At 43.9% G+C, this 9,402-nt stretch overlaps 1 pseudogene; it reads right to left on the bottom strand.

The window, feature by feature from the left end:
• Positions 1–8,192: 8,192 nt before the first annotated feature.
• On the bottom strand, positions 8,193–9,155 carry LOC113929107 (annotated as a pseudogene).
• Positions 9,156–9,402: the final 247 nt, after the last annotated feature.

The following is a 9,402-nucleotide window of genomic DNA, read 5'->3' as shown; positions in this document are numbered from 1 at the left end:
GAACTTGGCTTGGTAACCATCAGGTTGAGGACCCCAAAATAAGGCCAGACAGAAATGTGAGAGCTGCATCCCTATTTGCAACTAGATGTGGCTGGACAGAAATGTGAGTTAAACTCCTGTTGTGGCTAGGGTCCTGCCGAACAGCTGCCCGCCTCAGGGACATCACCATCTAGGATAACAGTGGCCATTGGGAGGACTGTCCCAGTTAGATCAGATCATTTAAGAAGTGCACTTAAAAGCAAAGACTTCAAAATTCCAACAGTAACTTCATTGAAAGTTTCATTCCAAAAACCTGATAATCAGTTTTAAAAGATACAGGAGGTACCTTATACAAAAGCCTGTGAGACTATGCAATTCTTACTGCCTCCTTTATGGGAACACTCATCCTAAGTTGTCCTCTGTCCCAATTGCCTTTACAACCATAAACAAAAGTCAGCTCCAAAGGCAATTCAAAGTTAACCTATTCCTTTACCAACCCCAAAACTATCCTTGTCTGTCTCAAAAGGGTTGTAAATTATTGGCTTTAGAAAACCGAAGTCCTTCTGGGAGGAACTTTCCTCTTCCTCTGTCCCTTGAAGGGATGTAACTTACTGTGTTTTTGAAATGCAAACACAGGGGCTGACTGGGTGGCTCAGTCGGTTAAGCACCTGCTTTTGGCCCAGTTCATGATCTCAGGGTCCTGGTATTCTGTGTGTCCGACCCCCAGCCACCCACCCACCACAGGCTCCCTGCTCAGCTGGGAGTCTGCTTCTCCCTCTGCCCCCTTCCCCTCGTTTGTGATCTCCCTCTCTCTCTCTCTCTCTCAAATAAATAAAATCTTGAAAAAAATTAAAAATAAAATAAATAAATAAAAATAGCTTGGCACAATGACTGGCTTTGTCTGATGTCTCATTTAGTTTTTATGGGTAATCTCAGCCTAATTGTTAAGAACAAGTATATTGAATAGATGTAAATAAGATTTTAAAAAGTTTTAGGTAAACTTCTAAACAGTTTCCCAAATCTTTCTGGTAACCTAAAACCTTAAAGTTCTGCTGAGTTAGGTTAAGTGAAGCGTTGTTAAATTCATAATCTAGATAATTTCCAAATAAGATAAAATAATGAATCGTTAATGGCTGAACATAGGTTTATCTAATTCTGGCTTCCTTATTAGAGAGACTAAAGATAAAGTTGGGTCTGGTGATAAACATTTCAGGTATGCGTGTGCTTTCTTGAAAGACAGTGCTATTACAAAAGTACTTTTCTAGAAATTATGAAATGTGTTCATACACTTGCCAACCTAAAGAACGCTGGCATAATAGGTCACAATTGTTTACTACTTGGTTTTCACTAGAAATTAAAGTATCTATCTGAGGGTTAAGAACTGTAATTAACGTATGTGGTTAAAGCTACTAAAAGTAATGAGGGAAATGCTTCTATATGCAAGAGACATAGGATGGTGTGCTTCCAGTAAAAGAAGGTTATGACAGATGGGGATGCAATTTTGTTGAGGAAAAAGAAAGTTGTAGAAAGTGTCTGAAAAATGAATCTTTGAAAAAGAAGTTTATGCGTGGTCAGAACTAAGATTGGAATGAATACATTTTACTATCAAAAGTAAGCTGGCACAAAATTAGAATTTGGCTTTCTCTCTATTAAAAGGACAAAGGTTGTTTTTTTTTCTTTCTTTCTTATACTTTTGGTCTACTTCTGATAACAGATTGTGAGACTTTCTGTACCTTTTAAGGGATCTGCCTAAAAAACTAAGGTTCTATGTTTTCTTTCCGTTGTGATTGTATAGGTGTAGAAGTGTTCCGGAAATTATGTGAAATTCCTAGAAATCTGATACGTCCTGGTACAGAGTCATCACTTGCAATTACTCCTCGCTTAGCTTCTGAAATTGCTGTCATCAAAATTGAGGCTCACGCTAAATGGACTGAACCTGAGAATCCAGAAAATGTCCCAGCTGACTTTTATACAAAGGCAGCAACAATGAAATCCTTAAAGGTGGCGGTACATGTGGATGAAGTCCATTCTGCTTCTGCAAAAAATGTCCCCTCATTGCCAGACTTTTGCCATCCTGCTGTCCTGGTAACATGACTGCTCCTAAATCTGAGAAATTAAGATGGGTAAAAAATGCTTATAAATGAAACAAACAGTTGGGGCAATGGGAATCCCAAGATGGCCATTTGGTTCTTCCCAGTTCCCTGACAAACCTTATTTTTTAGTTTTTGCATTCTTTCGCCAACCGTAATGCATTTCAGGGGACTTGAATTATGAATAGTCATCGGTAGGGAGCCAGCTGTAAAATTGCGAAAACAGTCTATCAGCAATGTCTGACCTGTCAGGTCCATAATCTTGGAAAAACTAGTTTCGTCTCCAGAGGCCTCAGGACCTCCCTCTGGACCTCTGAACACCCGTAGCTGGACTTCATTCCATTGCCACCTAATATGTGATGAGGGAACAGAAGGCAAGCTGAGGACAAAGCAGAAGCTGACACCCCACAACCCCCCGCATGATATATGTGACATTCCTCAGGCTAAGGAAAGGAAAAACAAATAGTTAACTTATAGAGATCACAATCCTGCAAGACATGAGTCTCCCTCAGTTTACAAATGTCTTAGCAATCTACAAGAACAGAGCATTTCTATCAATAACCTAGCTTCCAGAAGGAAATGTAGATACAACTAAATGCCCTTATAACCTGCAGCCCATTGACAGATACTTGAAGCGGGCAGAGTGTAATGTTCCTCCAGGAAGCTCCCAACTAACTTCATGTCAGTGTCTTGCTAGGAAGAAAAACAACCTTAACTTGACAATGGCCAGGCCTCCAGTATCCTGGGAGTCTTCTTTAACACATGAAAATCCTTCTGAAAACCTCCCCTTTCCTCACCTCCCTGCAACTCCCAAGTATATAATCAGCCACCCCTCACAACTCCGGGGCAGCAGCTTTTTCTGCCCACGGGTCCTGTCTCCGGGCTTTAATAAAACCACCTTTTTACACCAAAGACGTCTCAAGAATTCTTTCTTGTCCGTCGGCTCCAGACCTCACCTATATTCCCAAACCCCATCCATATGGGTTGTCAATATGTTCCTGTTATTGTGTGTACGTTTTCTGGATGAGGTGAAGCTTTTCGCTGTCACAAGGCCAATGCCCTCACAGTGGCACAGAAACTTAGAGAATGTTTCCCACTTGCGGCATACCTTGCACAGTCTCCAATGATCGAGGCTTTCGCTTCACAGGGCAAATCATATATAAGCCTTAAGGAAAACCTTGCAAACTTCTTAAAATTGATGCTATCCCTAGAAGCCTTCCCCATACACGTCCCAGCACCTCATCTGGCTCCTTGGTGGCTGCTCAGAAAGCCAGCTCCCTAGTTCCCACAGCCTATGACATGATGTCGCATCCAAATGCACAAGAGAAGAGGTGATCCACCACAAGGGAGATGTCAACCAAGAGAGGAGGAAAGAAGCCATGGAGGGTATCTGGGAAAGCTAAAGTTTATACCCCAGGGTACACATCAACTTTGGGGAGTGAATAAACAGAACAAACGGTGAATAAAGGTGATCAGAGCCAAATGCTGAGCCTATTTGTAAGTGCCTATTTGGAGAATTTGAGTGAAATTTTACTTCCGAAGGTTTAGAGAAAGGAGCTCTGGAGGAAGATCAGAATTTAAAATCAAGCCCTGCCCCTTTCCCCCTGAGTCCCTGAGCACCGTCTATTTCTCTGTCTGCAAATCCAGGAGTACCTCTTTCCATCTCTGGGAAATTATTATTTATTATTTTATTTAACTTATTAATTTAATAACATACTTAGGGGCACCTGGCTGGCTCAGTCGGTGGAGCGTGTGACTCTCCATCTCAGGGTTGAGTTCCAGCCCCTCACCGGGTATAGAGATTACTTTAAAAAAAGTAAAATCAGGGGCACCTGGGTGGCTCTGTCGTTAAGCGTCTGACTTCGGCTGGGGTCATGGTCCCAGGGTCTTAGGATCAAGCCCCGCATCGGGCTCCCTGCTCGGCGGGAGGCCTGCTTCTCTCTTTCCTACTCTCCCTACTTGTGTTCCCTCTCTCGCTGTGTCTCTGTCAAATGAATAAATAAAATCTTTAAAAAATAAAATAAAATAAACACTAGTAACATTGAACTTTAAAAAAAATTTTAAAAAGTAAGATATTTAAAAATAATAATAACAACATCCCTAGCACATACTAATGATAAGTCCATAGAAGATTTCTTCCTTTTCCTTCTTACTTTATCTAACATTGTTCATCTGTCATAGTTATATGATATTCAGCAGAGGAGTTTAAGACCTGAATAACTCTCCATGACCTCTTTAAAATCTCACAGATGTGTACATTTCAGGTAAAAAGAAAGATACGATGACTAGAAAGGAATTCTTAGCTTCGAGGTAGGAATTTTAATGAAGTTTAATTTTAGAACAATTTTCAGAACATATTCTTAGAAGCTTCATCATCTGAATGGATAAAGAAGATGTGGTATATATACACAATGGAATATTATGCAGCCATCAAAAGGAATGAGATCTTGCCATTTGCAATGACGTGGATGGAACTGGAGGGTGTTATGCTGAGTGAAATAAGTCAATCAGAGAAAGACATGTATCATATGACCTCACTGATATGAGGATTTCTTAATCTCAGGAAACAAACTGAGGGTTGCTGGAGTGGTGGGGGGTGGGAGGGATGGGGTGGCTGGGTGACAGTCATTGGGGAGGGTATGTGCTATGGTGAGCGCTGTGAATTGTGCAAGACTGTTGAATCACAGATCTGTACCTCTGAAACAAATAATACAAGATATGTTAAGAAAAAAGAAAAAGAAGATAGCAGGAGGGGAAGAATGAAGGGGAGTAAGTCGGAGGGGGAGACGAACCATGAGAGACGATGGACTCTGAAAAACAAACTGAGGGTTCTAGAGGGGAGGGGCGTGGGGGGATGGGTTAGCCTGGTGATGGGTATTAAAGAGGGCACGTTCTGCGTGGAGCACTGGGTGTTATGCACAAACAGTGAATCATGGAACACTACATCAAGAACTAATGATGTAATGTATGGTGATTAACATAACAATAAAAAAGAAGCTTCATCATCAACAAATATTTGTGAAGCCTCTATGTGTCAAGCAGATTCCTAGGCTATGTTGTGGTGAATTTATGCCTTTGCGGGGTGGGGGGGGACTTTCAGAATCTGATGTTGCAAGCAGAGCGTCATTTAGATAACCGTGAACTGTTAAAGCAAATCCGCTGGTCTCTTTGTGACTCGGGAAGTGGACCTGGGGACGCTGCGGCAGGGGGTCACATGGTAAGTGCTGGAATCCGGGTGGTGACTCCAGTTGCCTTGAACGATTTGCTCTGGTTTCAGTCCTGCCTTGCTTTAGCACACGCTGTTCCTACTAACTGGATTTCACTTCCTCATCCTTTAAAAAAAAAAAAAAGCTTCTCCTCTAAACAGCCTGGCCTTCCCTTCCTCCACCATCACCCCAGCAGAGTTCAGACAACCTGCCCTCCAACCTGCTCCATCACAGCCCCCAGCCCACCCTGTAGTAATAGCTGATTTCTCATCTATATTTCTACACCAGAGAAGGCTCCTTGTGCATAGAATCATGCTTACTCATCTGGCTAAGCCTAACACAGTGCTCGGCACAGAGCTGTTTGCCCAAAGGAGGAAAAAAAGGAGCAAAAGAGGAAGGAAACCGACTACATTAATACATAAATACTTGACATATACATAAATACAGAAATATGTGACTATAGAAATATGGATGTGACTGGGTCAATATATAAAAGGATAGGTATTATACACACCTATATAGTATATAGAACATGAATTTTGATAAAGTAATTTTGCAAAACTGTCTTGGTTTTAATTTTATAGTTTCAGGGGCGCCTGGGTGGCTCAGTCGTTAAGCGTCTGCCTTCGGCTCAGGTCAGGATCCCAGAGTCCTGGGATGGAGCCCCGCATTGGGCTCCCTGCTTTGCAGAAAGCCTGCTTCTCCCTCTCCCACTCCCCCTGCTTGTGTTCCTGCTCTCGCTATCTCTCTCTCTCTGTCAAATAAATAAATAAAATCTTAAAAAGAAAATTTTGTAGTTTCAGCATCTCAAGTCAATGGATAAAAAATCCTAATTTTTTTGTTCTTGGTGATGAAACTGAAGCAGAGAGATGGAAAATTATTTCATTCAATTGACTTACTAGTCACAACGTATAAATGGACAGAAACCCCATTCAAACAGAATCCAGGGAGTTTATTGTTTCTGGTATTTGGAAGTCCAGGAAGTATATTAGCTTTGGGAATAGCTGGATCTGGGGGCTCTTCCTACTTCTCAGCTCTGTTTTCCTCCAGGTTGGCTTTATTCAGATTCAGACTTACATCTTGATACTTCTAGAAACTTCATTGGACAAAAAAACAGTGTTCCAGCAGCAGCAACAGAAGTCTCAGAACTGAGTCCCATTGGTATGTCTTGGGTCATGTGCCCATCTCTGAACCAATCACTGTAGTCGGGGGTCGGGGGGGTTAGCCAACCAGGCCTGGGCCAAGGCTCACTCCTAGAGTTTGGGGCGGTGTCAGAGCCCCCTGAACACCATGGGAAAGAGTGGGAGAGGTGCATCTCTCCAAAAGGACATTGAGGTGCTGTCATCAGAAGAGGGGATGGTTACTGGATAGCAGAACAGTACGCAATCAAAGTGATAACAGGACTGAAGGTGGAGTTGATTGATGGCTTTCTATGGGATAGAACTTTCCAAGTGCTTGAGGTGGTGGAGGTGGAGACACCAGGGTTAGTTCCCTGAGCTTGGGCAGCAGCCCTGGGAATAGAAGTAACAGAAGGAGTGGAAAGCTAATCAGGAGGGAGCCTGGGAGAGATGGGGTAATGATCAGGCTCTGCTGGATAAGGGGACAGAACACAGAGAGAAGTGAGCCAGAGAGCCAAGTGACATGTGGACTGGACATGTGGCAGGAAGACCAGTGTTCCCACAGTGCCTCTCGTGCATGGGTTCTACCCTAGACGCCAACCCATTTCCACCTAACCTCATTAAAACCAGGCAATCTCATTTCCTAGTTTAGGGAAACTTCCTTTTCTCTTTGTTCATTCCAAAGGAACCTGGTCTATGGAATGTAGCTACCAACAAACAAGTCAATTCTATTATCACTATCACTATTAATCTCCTGATTGAATAGAAACAACTTTGGGTTTGCAGGCTAACAGATCTTGTCAGATTCTGCTCTCCCACATGGCAGCGATGTGAACTTGACCAAGTCACTTCCCTCTTGGAGCCTCAGCTTTCCATGCTGTAAAATGGGGGTGAACCAGGAGTTCACAAAACTCACAGAAGTTTTCCAAAGCGTATCAGCCACTAGCCAAGACCCAGAATACAGCAAGTGCTCAACTCCCTTAGCTGCTACTACTGTGCTTCATGGGGCTGTAAAGTCGTATCGGTCTAAAAAGTTCCGGTAATGAGTTCTTCATCACAAGATTATAACTAAAGCCAGCAGGACAGGTCCCAGGTGTGTCTACAGCATTGGAATTTTTCATTACAGAGCTTTCTGTAACTTTCTGAAAATCAACATTAAGCCAGGGATTTCTTTCTTTCTTTCTTTCTTTCTTTCTTTCTTTCTTTCTTTCTTTCTTTCTTTCTTTCTTTCTTTCTTTCTTTCTTTCTTTCTTTCTTTCTTTCTTTCTTTCTTTCTCTTTCTTTCTTTCTTTCTCTTTCTTTCTTTCTTTCTTTCTTTTTCTTTCTTTCTCTTCTTTCTTTCTTTCTTTCTTTCTTTCTTTCTTTCTTTCTTTCTTTCTTTCTTTCTTTTTCTTTATTCCAGGGCCACTCAGGATTCCCAGAGGGTAGCAGTACTTAGATAATTCATTTTTAATCATCTCAGCCACACGAGAAAAGGTTACATTTTTTTTAAGATTTTATTTATTAGAGAGAGAGAGAGCACACAAGCAGGGGGAGTGGTAGGCAGAGGGAGAAGGAGAAGCAGGCTCCCCACTGAGCAGGGAGCCTGACGTGGGACTGGATCCCAAGACCCTGGAATCAGGACCTGAGCCAAAGGCAGACGCTTAACCGACTGAGCCACCCAAGCGCCCTGAAAAGGTTACATCTTTTTTTTTTAAGCAACTGTGCCACCCACGTGCCCCTGGATGAGTCTTTTAATAGAAAAACACACGTGAGACAGTAGCAACACAGTGTCTTGGCAATCCAGATGGCGCGGGGCTTCAGTTCTTCACCTTGGGAGGTGGCCTGTACACCACCCACCACCACTGCGTGGTCTCTTTCATACGGCTCTAAGGTCAACTGCTCCTGGGCTTCATGTTCTCCTGCTGCATCTTCTTCACTTCAGAGGCAAACACAGCCTCGGCAGAGGCCATGGAGTCAATGCAATTGGCCTTAATAGAAATCACAAAGTGTCCTCCGTTACGAAGGAAAGTGTGGGCATTCAGGGCTGTGATCCGGGTCTGGTCTGGCTGGGCCACGTTGGCAAAGATCACATCCACCATTTCGATGAGCATGAGGTATTTGTGTGGGTGCCGAGCATCTTCAATAACAGGAATAATGTTGGTCCTCTTCTTGGCCAAGTTAAAGAGGTCACAGCCAGAGCGGTGGGAGAACTCAACTGCATAGACTAGACCGTCCGGGCCTATGATGTCAGAGACGTGGGAGACAGTGGTCCCTGATGCAGCCCCAAGGTAGAGCACCTTGGCCCCCAGCTTGATATGGATCTGGTCTACGCCACCCAGGATTGATGCTGCCAGCTTGGAGCGGAAGGGGTTCCAGGCACGGTACTCGATTTTGTCGTCTTCCTCCACAATTGAGACTCTCTTCTCTCCATAAACTGATTCTCCAGGGACCAGATTCTTGGTGACAAGTGCATCTTCCTTTCCTCGACAAATGAAGACACCTTCATGCTGATGAGGTTCCACCATCACATTCTTCCCCAACTGGTTTCCTCTTTTCCCTCCCTGACCACGACCCCCGTTGCCACCAGACTGGAAACCTCCACCACCTCGACCTCCTCCTCCTCGGCCTCAGCCCCTAAAGCCTCCACCACGACCTCTGCCCCTGCCAAAGCCTCCTCAGCCTCCACCACGACCACCACGGTCACCAAAGCCCCTTCGGCCACCGAAGCCACCCCCACGGGGGCCAAAACCTGGCTTCATGGCGGGAGCTCAGCTCCCCGGCTCAGGACTCTGTGGTGTCCCAGACTACACGAGTCCAGTGCTTTCACACGTGGGCGAAAAGGTTACATCTTAATCAAAATATGGCATGGCAGAAATGAGTGCATGAGTGGGAGGGGAAGGGAGCTTGGCTAGATTTGAACTTGAGCTGTGGCCTGCACTTTTGTAGGAAAGTCAATGACTTGCTGGTTTTCCCACCCTGTGGGCCCACCCTCTACCAAATAAGCTTGCCTTGCATTCATTAATTTAC

The sequence above is a fragment of the Zalophus californianus genome, chromosome 5 (assembly GCF_009762305.2).
Source record: "Zalophus californianus isolate mZalCal1 chromosome 5, mZalCal1.pri.v2, whole genome shotgun sequence".
In the NCBI taxonomy this organism is placed as follows: domain Eukaryota; kingdom Metazoa; phylum Chordata; class Mammalia; order Carnivora; family Otariidae; genus Zalophus; species Zalophus californianus.
Note: the sequence above shows the minus strand (reverse complement) of the source record. Positions and strands in the feature narration are given on the sequence as shown.